The following is a 14,367-nucleotide window of genomic DNA, read 5'->3' as shown; positions in this document are numbered from 1 at the left end:
TTTGGGACCCAAAATATCCAACGCCACTAAATTCTGCTGTACTTTTTAACATAATAGTGTAAACAGGGATCAACATACAAACACTGAGAAGCCATTCCCCCCGCCCCACTACTATATATGGAAACAACTGGAAAAACCTCTGTGATTGAGTCTACCAACATGGTGCCTTTTTTTACAACGAACACTTCTGAGGTCATTCTTACTACTGCTTTACTACTGTTTTACTACTACTTTACTCCCATTTTACTACTACTTTTACTACCATTTTACTACTACTTTACTCCCATTTTACTACTACTTTACTACCGCTTTACTACTACTTCACTACCATTTTACTACTACTTTACTACTACTTTACTACCATTTTACTACTACTTTACTACCATTTTACTACTACCTTACTATCATTTTACTACTACTTTAGTACAATTTTACTACAACTTTACTACTACTTTAAAGCTATTTTACTACTATTCCACCACTTTACTATTGGACCATTTTACTACCGCTTTACTACTACTTTACTACTATCTTACTGCTGTTTCACTACTGCCCTACTACCATTTTACTACTATTTTACTACTGCGTTACTACTACTTTACTGCTATTTTACTACTATTCCACCACTTTACTATTGTTTTACCATTACTTAACTGCTACGTCACTACTGTTTTTCTATTGCTTTACTACCACTTTACTTCCACTTTACTACTGCTACTTTATTACTTATACTACTTTATTATTTATACCCCTATTAATAGAGTAGACCTTCCTGAACAATGGCATGCTTGTCTATAGTAACAAATAGTATTGTTACTATTTTATTAATTGTATATACTGCCCTTCATCCGTAGATTTAAGGTTGGTTTACAACTTTAAAATGCAAGGTAAAAAACACAAAATACACAATAAAAACAAGAACAAGAACAAACCAATTAGCTTCCTCCCTCAGCCTCTCCTTTGGCTTGTCCTTCACTCATGACTTCTCTCTTGTTCCTTGATCTTAACTACCCCACTTTTGCAAACCTTCCAGTTGTCCCTAATTTTCCCGGGACAGTCCCAGATTTATTGAAGCTGTCCTGGTTTCTGATGTTATCCTGCTTTTCCTTAGGACGTCCCTATGTTCATGGGAGAAATGTTGGATGGGATGGAGTTATACATAGAATAGAATGATAGAATGATCTCGATACGAATCCAAGGCAGACCTTTTAACATCACAGTAATCCAAGTTTATGCACCAACTACTGGTGCTGAAGAAACTGTAATTGACCAATTCTATGAAGACTAACAACACCTTATAGAAGTGACACCAAAGAAGGATGTTCTTCTCATTATAGGGGATTGGAATGCTAATGTAGGGAGGCAAGAGATAAAAGGAACAACTGGCAAGTTTGGCCTTGGAGATCAAATAATAAATAATAATAATAATAAATTTTATTTATATCCCGCCCTCCCCAGCCGAAGCTGGGCTCAGGGCGGCTAACAACAATCAGAATAGTTCAACATTCTAAAAACATTCATTATAAAATTAATTAAAATCAAATTAATGGCAACCATCATGCAAAATTCTGCGGAGGTTGCCAGAGGAGGGGGTCAGGCTGCGCCCTGACCAAAGGCCTGGTGGAACAGCTCTGTCTTGCAGGCCCTGCGGAAAGATGTCAGGTCCCGCAGGGCCCTAGTCTCTTGTGACAGAGCGTTCCACCAGATTGGAGCCACGGCCGAGAAAGCCCTGGCTCTAGTTGAGGCCAGCCTAACCTCTCTGTGGCCTGGGATCTTTAGGATGTTTTTATTTGCAGACCGTAAATTTCTCTGTGGGACATACCAGGAGAGGCGGTCCTGTAGGTACGAGGGTCCTAGGCCGTATAGGGCTTTAAAGGTTAAAACCATCACCTTGAACCTGATCCTGTACTCCACCGGGAGCCAGTGCAGCTTGTATAGTCCTGGATGAATATGATCTCGCAGCGAAGACCCCATAAGGAGTCTCGCCGCGGCATTTTGCACCCGCTGGAGTTTCTGGGTAGAGCGAGTTACAATAATCCAGTCTGGAGGTGACCGTCGCGTGGATCACAGTGGCTAGGTCAAGGCGAGAGAGATAAGGAGCCAACTGCTTAGCTTGGCGGAGATGAAAAAATGCCGCCTTTGTTATAGCTGTAATCTGCGCCTCCATATAGAGGGAGGTATCGAAGATTACACCCAAACTCTTAACGGACGATGCTGGCCCTAATTGCACCCCCGCAAGAGATGGGAGTTGCCCCCTCAATCCCATATCGCTCCGTCCCAGCCAGAGGACCTCTGTCTTCGAAGGATTTAACTTCTTTTTTAAAAAATAATATTTATTGGACATTTTCAAATATAACAGAAAAAAGAAAAGAAATAAAACATCCATTTTATAACCTTATTTTCATTAGCATCTTGCAAGGACTTCCCCACCCCACCCCCTCTTGTATTCCAATTCCTTCAAATAGATTCAGCAAATTCTTATCCCAAATTTTAAACTTATTACAGTTAACCCAATGTTAAAAATGTTTTTCCATCCCCTAAAATCGACCCCGCTCCCTTCCACGAGTTCCCCTCTTTAATATGCAGAACAGATTAAAATAAAAGAAAATAGAACAAAAAGTAAGATATAATTTAACACCCTTTGGATTCCAAATTTCCCTCCCCCCTTTCCCGGTTGCGTTCCCCAATGTCCATCAATGCCTGTTGTCATCCTGGAGATCCATCTAGGCCGAAATCCTTCACAAGTCCACTTTGCCGTCTTTTTAATAGTCTTTGCCGTCTTTTTGATCATCTTTAATTTCAAGCGTCCAATCTTGGAAAAACTCAAAAGGTCCATTTTTTCCATCCGGATCTTTGTATTTAAGAGTAAAAACTCCAATTTTGTTTCTTTAGACCTTTCAAATCTGGATGTCCCAAAAGTTTCCACTTCCAGCTTTGTCCAATTCTTGTTGTTCATGTTATTGTTATTATTCTCTCTCCTCACTTTCCTCTAGTTTCTTTTCCTGCTCTCCTGCAAAAATGTTCCAATTCCAAAAGCTTCTAAATCCCCTACAGAGGCTTTGTTATTCAGGAACAAAACTTTACGTCAAGTCCCTTCCATTCTTCAATAGATAAATCTATTGTCTCCTTTAGTGTAGAGACCTCTGTAGACAAAATAGTGTTCCATTTCTGCAGTTTCCCAGGAGATAAAAAGTCCAATTCAAATTCCATGCCAGCAATACTTGTAATGTCCCATAGCCCCTCTAGGGGGGTTATAGTAACTCAGTTTCCTTCCAGATCGCACCCAACAGTCAAAGTAACTTGTTATTCCTTGTTTTAAACAATTTATATCTAATTTGTAACAAATGTAACCGGCAAAGTCCTCATAACAAAGTTCTCTTTTTATTCTTCAGCTTTGACAGCTCCTTTAACAGCTGTCAAAGCCTCTGTTTCTCCTCTCCCGGCGCTCTCGCAAGTCGCTCCCGGTTCCCGGGGGGGTGCATTTTAGCTCACGTTCTACTTTTCTCCTCCAGCCCAGTCTTATAATTTTCCATCGTGAAATTAGTGACTTTCTCAAAATAAGGTAACACTCGATCTTAGTTGTTAAATCCTTTGCTTTAAATCCTCTACGACAGGGGGGAGACAGACTTCCTTTTTGCACCTCCCCCGCTCGCTCCGAATTTTAAAATTTTATCCCTTTTTAAGTCCAGTTTCCAATTACTCACGGGTTGTTCTTTTTAATCCGAATTTTCAATGGAAGAAGTCAGCGCTCTCCGCCAAATGGCATGCGGCTTCGCTCGGCAGGGGAAGCGGAGGACTCATAGCACCACACCCCCCCCCGGCACCCGCTCCGTAGCCTTTAAAAAGGCTCCTTCACGGGTCGGGGGCGCAAACGGTGCCCGCCGAGTCACCATGCCCATGGGTTTCAGCGCTCATGGTTTTTGAGGGTCCCCACGATGCCGACGCGGTAGAACCCAGCCCCTGCCGAGCAGGCTCCCTCCGGAGCTCGGAGGGAGTCCGCCATTCGGCGATGGCGCCAACCCAGAAGTCCCGAAGGATTTAACTTCAACCGGCTCCCACGTAACCATCCAGCCACAGCTTCCAGACATCTGGTCAGTGTATCTGGGGCCGAGTCAGGATGGCCATCCATCAACAGATAGAGCTGGGTGTCATCGGCATACTGATGGCAACCCAGCCCAAAACTCCAGACAAGCTGGGCGAGGGGGCGCATAAAGATGTTAAAAAGCATCGGGGAGAGAATCGCACCCTGAGGCACTCCACACACCAAGGAGTGGCGCGATGACAATTCCCCCCCAAGCGCCACCCTCTGTCCCCGACCAGAGAGAAACGAGCGCAGCCATTGAAGGACTGTGCCCTGGATCCCCACATCGGCAAGGCGGCGGTCTAGGAGTTCGTGATCGACCATGTCGAAGGCTGCTGACAGATCTAGAAGAATCAGCAGCCCCGACCCGCCTCGATCCAGCTGCCTGCGGAGATCATCTGTTAGGGCGACCAGAGCCGTCTCGGTCCCATGACCAGCGCGGAAGCCGGACTGGAATGGATCGAGAGCCGATGTTTCATCCAGAAACCTACCAAGCTGTTCAGCAACCGCTCTCTCAATCACCTTACCCAGGAATGGAAGATTCGAAACCGGGCGGTAATTGGATAGATCTAAAGGATCTAATGATGTTTTCTTCAAAATGAAGCAGGGCAAAGGCTAATAGAGTTCTGTCAAGAGAACAAACTGGTCATCACAAACACGCTTTTCCAACAACACAAGAGACGACTCTACACATGGACATCACCAGATGGGCAGCATCGAAATCAGATTGATTATATTATCTGCAGCCAAAGATGGAGAGGCTCTATACAGTCAGCAAAAACAAGACCTGGAGCTGACTGTGGCTCAGATCATCAGCTTCTTATAGCAAAATTCAAACTTAAACTGAAGCAAGTAGGGAAAACCACTGGGCCAGTAAGATATAATCTAAGTCAAATCCCTTATGAATACACAGTGGAAGTGATGAACAGGTTTAAGGATTTAGATTTGGTGGACAGAGTGCCTGAAGAACTATGGATGGAGGCTCGTAACATTGTACAGGAGGCAACAACGAAAACCATCCCAATGAAAAGGAAATGCAAGAAAGCAAAGTGGCTGTCCAACGAGGCCTTACAAATAGCGGAGGAGAGAAGGCAAGCAAAATGCGAGGGAGATAGTGAAAGATACAGGAAATTGAATGCAGATTTCCAAAGAATAGCAAGGAGAGACAAGGAGGCCTTCTTAAACGAGCAATGCAAACAATAGAGGAAAACAACAGAATGGGAAGAACCAGAGATCTGTTCAAGAAAATTGGAGATATGAAAGGAACATTTCGTACAAAGATTACCATAATAAAGGACAAAAGTGGTAAGGACCTAACAGAAGCAGAAGACATCAAGAAGAAATGGCAAGAATACACAGAGGAATTATACCAGAAAGATATGGATGTCTCGTACACCCCAGGTAGTGTGGTTGCTGACCTTGAGCCAGACATCCTGGAAAGTGAAGTCAAATGGGCCTTAGAAAGCACTGCAAATAACAAGGCCAGTGGAAGTGATGGTATTCCAGCTGAACTATTTAAAATTTTAAAAGATGATGCTGTTAAGGTGCTACACTCAATATGCCAGCCAGTTTGGAAAACTCAGCAGTGGCCAGAAGATTGGAGAAGATCAGTCTACATCCCAATCCCAAAGAAGGGCAGTGCCAAAGAATGCTCCAACTACCGCACAATTGCACTCATTTCACACGCTAGCAAGGTTATGCTTAAAATTCTACAAGGAAGGCTCAAGCAATATGTGGATCGAGAACTCCCAGAAGTGCAAGCTGGATTTAGAAGAGGCAGAGGAACCAGAGACCAAATTGCAAACATGCGCTGGATTATGGAGAAAGCTAGAGAGTTCCAGAAAGACATCTACTTCTGCTTCATTGACTATGCAAAAGCCTTTGACTGTGTCGACCGCAGCAAACTATGGCAAGTTCTTAAAGAAATGGGAGTGCCTGATCACCTCATCTGTCTCCTGAGAAATCTCTATGTGGGACAAGAAGCTACAGTTAGAACTGGATATGGAACAACTGATTGGTTCAAAATTGGGAAAGGAGTACGACAAGGCTGTATTTTGTCTCCCTGCTTATTTAATTTATATGCAGAACGCATCATGCGAAAGGCTGGGCTGGATGAATCCCAAGCTGGAATTAAGATTGCCGGAAGAAATATCAACAACCTCAGATATGCAGATGACACAACCTTGATGGCAGAAAGTGAGGAGGAATTAAAGTACCTTTTAATGAGGGTGAAAGAGGAGAGCGCAAAATATGGTCTGAAGCTCAACATCAAAAAAACGAAGATCATGGCCACTGGTCCCATCACCTCCTGGCAAATAGAAGGGGAAGAAATGGAGGCAGTGAGAGATTTTACTTTCTTGGGCTCCATGATCACTGCAGATGGTGACAGCAGCCACGAAATTAAAAGACGCCTGCTTCTTGGGAGAAGGGCAATGACAGGCCTAGACAGCATCTTGAGAAGTAGAGACGTCACCTTGCCAACAAAGGTCCGTATAGTTAAAGCCATGGTTTTCCCAGTAATGATGTATGGAAGTGAGAGCTGGACCATAAAGAAGGCTGATCGCCGAAGAATTGATGCTTTTGAATTATGGTGCTGGAGGAGACTCTTGAGAGTCCCATGGACTGCAAGATCAAACGTATCCATTCTTTTTTTTTATAATATTTTTTATTAGTTTTATGAAATACAGAAAAAAGAATAAAGAGCATATTATAAAAGTAGAGAAGGAAAGTTACAAATTTTTCTTACTCTTTTTTCCAAATCTGTTGGACTTCCCCACGTCCTCCCAACCCTGCATTCTCTGTGATGCATAACGTCTGCAATTTGTTAACTTGTTTCAATACTTATTGTATCTTCCTTTTTATCATGTTACCCAATTTCAAATATATTATGGCCCAAATCATGTACGTTTTCATTTTAACACAATAAAGTTGTTTCATTATTCTATCTCTGACTCCTTGTACCTTAATTTCTATTTCTTTAATTTAACATTACTGAAGCTAGAATTTCCTAAAAGGTGCGTTTTTTAACATTCATACAACTTATAATGTTTTTCCAAATAGTCTTTAAATTTTCTCCAATCCTCCTCGAATGTTTCTTCTCCCAAGTCTCGGATTCTGCCAGTCATTTCGGCCAGTTCCATGTAGTCCATCAACTGCGTGTGCCATTCCTCCAGTGTGGGTAAATCTTGTGTCTTCCAATGTTTTGCAATCAGGATCCTTGCTGCTGTAGTAGCATACATAAAAACGGTTCTGTCCTTCTTAAGCACTCTCTGGTCCACCATGCCCAGGAGGAAGGCCTCTGGTTTCTTAGGTAAGGTAAATCTAAGTACCTTTTTTAGTTCATTATGAATCATTTCCCAAAAGGCCTTCACTTTCGGGCAGGTCCACCAGAGGTGAAAAAATGTCCCTTCCGCCTCTTTACATTTCCAGCATTTATTATCAGACAGGTGATATATCTTAGCAAGCTTGACTGGGGTCATGTACCACCGGTATATCATTTTCATAATGTTTTCCTTCAAGGCACTACATGCCGTAAATTTCATTCCGGTGTTCCATAACCTTTCCCAGTCTTCAAACATAATGTTATGCCCCAAATCCTGCGCCCACTTTATCATGGCGGATTTGACTGTCTCATCCTGAGTATTCCATTTAAGCAGCAGGTTATACATTCTCGAAAGTAGTTTACTTTTTGGTTCTAACAATTCTGTCTCTAGTTTCGATTTTTCCACCTGGAATCCAACCTTCTTATCTACTTTAAAGACCTCTTGAATTTGTGCATAGTGCAACCAATCTCGCACCTTGTTTTTTAGTTTTTCCAAGCTCTGCAACCTCCAATTGTCTCCAATCTTTTCAATAATTTCCTCATATTTAGGCCAATTGGCTTCCATATTAGGTCTCTTACGTGCCTTGGCCTCCACCGGTGAGAGCCACCTTGGAGTCTTACTCTCCAATAAGTCTTTATATTTTGTCCAGACCATTAAAATTGCTCTCCTGACAATGTGGTTTTTAAACAGTTTGTGCGCTTTGACCTTGTCATACCACAAATATGCATGCCACCCAAAGGCGTTGTCAAACCCTTCCAGATCTAGGACATCAGTGTTTTCCAGTAAGATCCAATCTTTCAACCAGCAGAAGGCTGCGGATTCGTAATATAACCTCAAGTCTGGCAGGGCAAATCCCCCTCTTTCTTTTGCATCAGTTAATATCTTAAACTTTATTCGGGGCTTTTTGCCCTGCCAAACAAACTTAGAGATATCCTTCTGCCACCTTCCAAAGCATTCCACCTTGTCCACGATCTGTAGGGTCTGAAACAAAAATAACATTTTTGGCAATACATTCATCTTTATAGCTGCTATTCGGCCCAACAAGGAAAGTTTCAATCTTGACCATGTTTCCAAATCTCTTTTGATTTCTGACCAACATTTCTCGTAGTTGTCCTTAAACAGATTCAAATTTTTGGAGGTCAGATACACCCCTAGGTATTTTACTTTTTTAACCACATTTAATTCTGTTTCTTTCACAAACTCATCTGTTTCTGTACTTGTCAAATTTTTTGCTTGTTCAGCTTAAATCCCGCCACCCGACCAAAGTCCGAAATTAATTCTAACACTCTTTTAGTACTAGAGACAGGCTCCTGCAATGTTAATACCAGGTCATCTGCAAATGCTTTCAATTTATATTGTTTCACTCCGACCTCAATTCCCTGTACCAACCGGTCCTTTCTAATCATGTTCAATAGCACCTTCAGAACTGAAATAAACAATAGGGGGGATAGGGGGCACCCCTGCCGTGTCCCTTTTTCAATTTTAAACTCCTCTGTCACCACATTGTTTACTATCAATTTCGCTTTTTGTTCTGAATATATTGCTTCTATTCCATTTTCAAACCCCCGCCCCACTCCCATCCCTTCCAAATTTTTCTTCATAAACATCCAGGAAATATTGTCAAAGGCTTTCTCCGCATCAATAAAGATTAGCACCGCTCTAGTGTTTAGCTTTGTTTGTAAAAGCTCCAAAATATCAATAATGTTTCTTGTGTTGCCAAACAAATGCCTACCAGGGAGAAAGCCAGCCTGGTCCTTATGGATCACTTCATTAAGCACTTTTTTAAACCTACTTGCCAAAATGTCTGCAAAAATTTTGTAATCCACATTTAGGAGTGAGATGGGGCGCAAACGTATCCATTCTTAAGGAAATCAGCCCTGAGTGCTCACTGGAAGGACAGATCGTGAAGCTGAGGCTCCTGTACTTTGGCCACCTCATGAGAAAAGAAGACTCCCTGGAGAAGACACTGATGCTGGGAAAGATGGAGGGCACAAGGAGAAGGGGGCAACAGAGGACGAGATGGTTGGATAGTGTTTTCGAGGTTACCAGCATGAGTTTGACCAAACTGCGGGAGGTAGTGGAGGATAGAGGTGCCTGGCGTGCTCTGGTCCATGGGGTCACGAAGAGTCGGACACGACTAAACGACTAAACCACAACAACATACGGAAGTTTTTTAATGTTTACTGTTTTATTACCTTTTTATATGTTTTGGAAGCCACCCAGAGTGGCTAGAGCAACCCAGGCAGATGGATATGGTATAAATATAGTGGTACCTCAGGTTACGTATGCTTCAGGTTACATATGCTTCAGGTTACAGACTCCGCTAACCCAGAAATAGTGCTGCAGGTTAAGAAATTTGCTTCAGGATGAGAACAGAAATTGTGATCCGGCGGCGCGGAGACAGCAGGAGGCCCCATTAGCTAAAGTGGTGCTTCAGGTTAAGAACAGTTTCAGTTTAAGAACAGACCTCCGGAATGAATTAAGTACTTAACCTGAGGTACCACTGCAGTAAAATTGTTGTTACAGAACAGGGCACCCCTATTTTCATCGGAGAAATGTTGCAGGGTATGCTTTTGTCCTCACCTCAGTTTTGACTATTGGCTCCTCACACAGCTCCTGACTCACGACAGTGTGTTGCCCATCGCTCAGTTCTGACTAAAGGATTTTATGCAGCCACTGCTGGCGGGGACATTTTGGGACCCAAAATATCCAACGCCACTAAATTCTGGTGAACTTTTTAACATAATAGTGTAAACAGGGATCAACAATCAAACACTGAGAAGACTTTCCCCCCGCCCCACTACTTTATATGGAAATAACTGGAATAACCTCTGTGATTAAGGCTACCAACATGGCGCCTTTTTGTACAATGAACACTTCTGAGGTCATTCTTACTACTACTTTAATACTGTTTTACTACTACTTTACTACCGCTTTACTACTACTTTACTACCATTTTACTACTACTTTACTGCCATTTTACTACTGCTTTACTACTACTTCACTACTGTTTTACGATAATTTTACTACTACTTTACTACAATTTTACTACTACTTTACTACTACTTTAAAGCTATTTTACTACTATTCCACCACTCAAAAATGGTGCCAAACGGATGCAAATGCACCCCTGAGAGGTTTGGCGGTCGAAACAGAAGGCTTTTTATCACAGGAAAAGAAATCAGCCCTCGACAACTTAACTTGCAGAATTTTCTTGTTTTGAAAAAATCCCTAAGCCCCGGGGTCACAATTTCATGAAAAATCTGACTTTCGGCCATTCAGTCTAAAATGGTGCCAAACGGTTGCAAACCTGAGAGGTTTGGCGGTCAAAACAGAAGGCTTTTTATCACAGGAAAAGAAATCAGCTCTCAACAACTTAACTGGCAGAAAAAGATTTTTTTGAAAAAATCCCTAAGCCCCGGGGTCACAATTTGATGAAAAAATCTGACTTTCGGCCATTCATTCTAAAATGGTGGCAAACGGTTGCAAACCTGAGAGGTTTGGCGGTCAAAACAGAAGTCTTTTTATCTCAAGAAAAGAAATCAGCCCTCGACAACTTAACCGGCAGAAAAAGATTCTTTTGAAAAAATCCCTAAGCTCCGGGGTCACAATTTCATCAAAAATTTGACTTTCGGCCATTCAGTCAAAAATGGTGCCAAACGGTTGCAAATGCTCCCCTGAGAGGTTTGGCGGTCGAAACAGAAGTCTTTTTATCTCAGTAAAAGAAATCAGCCCTCGACAACTTAAACTGCAGAAACTTTTTTTTAAAAAAAAATCCCTAAGCCCCAGGGTCACAATCTCATCAAAAATCTGACTTTCGGCCATTCATTCAAAAATGTTGCCAAACGGTTGCAAATGCTCCCCTGAGAGGTTTGGTGGTTGAAACAGAAGGCTTTTTATCACAGGAAAAAGAAATCAGCCCTCGACAACTTAACCGGCAGAAAAAGATTTTTTTGAAAAAATCCCTAAGCCCTGGGGTCACAATTTCATCAAAAATCTGACTTTCGGCCATTCACTCAAAAATGTTTCCAAACGTTTGCAAATGCTCCCCTGAGAGGTGTGGCGTTCCAAACAGAACGCTTTTTATAACAGGAAAAGAAATCAGCCCTCGACAACATAACCGGCAGAAAAAGATTTTTTGAAAAAATCCCTAAGCCCCGGGTTCACAATTTAATCAAAAATCTGACTTTCGGCCATTCACTCAAAGATGGTGTCAAACGGTTGCAAATGCTCCCCTGAGAGGTTTGGCAGTCGAAACAGAAGGCTTTTTATCTCAGGAAAAGAAATCATCCCTCGACAACTTATACGGCAGAAAAAGATTTATTTGAAAAAATCCCTAAGCCCCGGGGGTCACAATTTCAGCAAAAATCTGACTTTTGGCAATACACTCAAAAATGGTGCTAAACGGTTGCAAATGCTCCCCTGAAAGGTTTGGCGGTGGAAACAGAAGGCCTTTTATCATACGCCAAGAAATCAGCCCTCAACAACTTAACCTGTGAGGGAAAAAAATTCTAAGCCCCGGGGTCACAACTTCAGCAAAAATCTCAAATTTTCCAATTCACTCAAAACTGCTGCCAAACTGTTGCAAATTCTCCCCTGAAACTTTTGGCAGTGGAAACAGAAGGCTTTTTATCATAGGCCAAGAAATCAGCCCTCGACAACATAACCTGTAAAAAAAAAAATTTCTAAGCCCCGGGGTCACAACTTCAGCAAAATTCTGAAATATTCCAATTCACTCAAAACTGCTGCCAAACAGTTGCAAATTCTCCCCTGAGAGGTTTGGCGGTCGAAACAGAAGGCTTTTTTATCATAGGCCAAGAAATCAGCCCTTGAAGACATAACCTGTGAAAAAAAAAAATTCTAAGGCCCGGGGTCACAACTTCATCAAAAATCTGAAATTCTCCAATTCACTCAAAAATGGTGCCAATCTGTTGCAAATTCTCCCCTGAAAGGTTTGGCGGTGGAAAGAGAAGGCTTTTTATCATAGGCCAAGAAATCAGCCCTCGAACACATAATCTGGGGGGGGGGGGGATTTCTAAGCCCCGGGGTCACAACTTCAGCAAAAATCTGAAATTCTCCAATTCACTCAAAAATGGTGCCATACCGTTGCAAATTCTCCCCTGAAAGGTTTGGCGGTGGAAACAGAAGGCTTTTTATCATAGGCCAAGAAATCAGCCCTCGAACACATAACCTGGGGGGGAAACAATTTCGAAGCCCCAGGGTCACAACTTCATCAAAAATCAAAAATTCTCCAATTCACTCAAAAATGCTGCCAAACTGTTGTAAATTCTCCCCTGAAAGGTTTGGTGGTGGAAACAGAAGGCTTTTTATCATAGGACATGAAATCAGCCCTCGAATACATAACCTGTGAAAAAAAAAATTCTAAGCCCCGGGGTCACAACTTCAGCAAAAATCTGAAATTTTCCAATTCACTCAAAACTGCTCCCAAACTGTTGCAAATTCTCCCCTGAAAGGTTTGGCTGTCGAAACAGGAGGCTTTTTATTATAGGACATGTAATCAGCCCTCGAAGACATAACCTGTAAAAAAAAAAAAATTCTAAGCCCCGGGGTCACAACTTCAGCAAAAATCTGAAATTCTCCAATTCACACAAAAATGGTGCCAATCTGTTGTAAATTCTCCCCTGAAACGTTTGGCTTATATAGAAATTTTAAATTCCCAGCCCTGGAGCTCAAGACCACCCCTCCATACATCATACATACATCACAGAAAAGGCGGTCTACAGCAGAAATCTTAAAAAGCATCTTAAAAAAGCAGAGACATCACCTTGCCAACAAAGGTCCATATAGTTAAAGCTATGTTTTTTCCAGTAGTGATGTATGGAAGTATGAATTGGACCGTAAAGAAGGCTGATTGCCGAAGAATTTATGCTTTTGAATTATGGTGCTGGAGGAGACTCGAGAGTCCCATGCAAGAAGATCAAACCTCTCCATTCTGAAGGAAATCAGCCCTGAGTGCTCACTGGAAGGACAGATGCTGAAGCTGAGGCTCCAAGACTTTGGCCACCTCATGAGAAAAGAAGACTCCCTGGAAAAGACCCTGATGTTGGGAAAGACTGAGGGCACAAGGAGAAGGGGACGACAGAGGACGAGATGGTTGGACAGTGTTCTCAAAGCTACAAACATGAGTCTGACCAAACTGCGGGAGGCAGAGGAAGACAGGAGTGCCTGGCGTTATCTCGTCTGACAGGTTACCTGTTAATGCTTACTTGATTGGATACCCTGGGGAGTCTGGTCATAGGCTCACCCTAGTCATACACAGACATACCCTTAAGACAGGATTTATGAAGGAAAAGACAATGGGGAGGATTTTCCATTTCGCTTTGACCTCGCAGAGAAAACATTTGGTCAGTTTGGGAGCCAAAAATGGTTTCAGGTCGGTCTTCCTGTGCTGATCTTTGTCCGTGCTTGGTTGATACATTTATGAACATTTATTATATATCTAAGACTTTAAAATTATTATCACATTGGGTCGCACCAAGTGTGGTTTTTTTATGACCGAACTACATTAAAAGTGAGGGGAGCGTGATCATGACCAACAACGGATAGCTCTTTGGTAGACTCTTAATCGCAGGGTTGTGGGTTCGAGTTCCGCATTGGGCAAAAGCTTCCTGTATTGCAGAGGCTGGACTAGATGGCCCTCGTGATCCCTTCCAATCCTATTATTTTATGCATGTCTAGGGAAAATTTCAAAGGTATGTCTACCCCTGGCTCCAATGAATTCTTTTTTTATTTTATTTTTTAAAAAATATTTTTATTAAGTACAAATTAGAAAAACATACATATTTACAACAAAAGGAAATACAAAAGAAAAAGAAAATACACATAGCCAAGGAAAAAATTAGAGAATATTTTGTCTCTTTTCATATTTACAGTTATTTATACCTCTATAAAATGCTATTCACAATAAAGTAGTGAAATGAAAAGTAAGATAGCTGAAAAAAG

The sequence above is a fragment of the Podarcis gaigeae genome (genome assembly GCF_964106915.1).
Source record: "Podarcis gaigeae genome assembly, chromosome: 3".
Classification (NCBI taxonomy): domain Eukaryota; kingdom Metazoa; phylum Chordata; class Lepidosauria; order Squamata; family Lacertidae; genus Podarcis; species Podarcis gaigeae.
The sequence above is the reverse complement of the archived record's forward strand: the minus strand, read 5'-3'. Positions refer to the sequence as shown.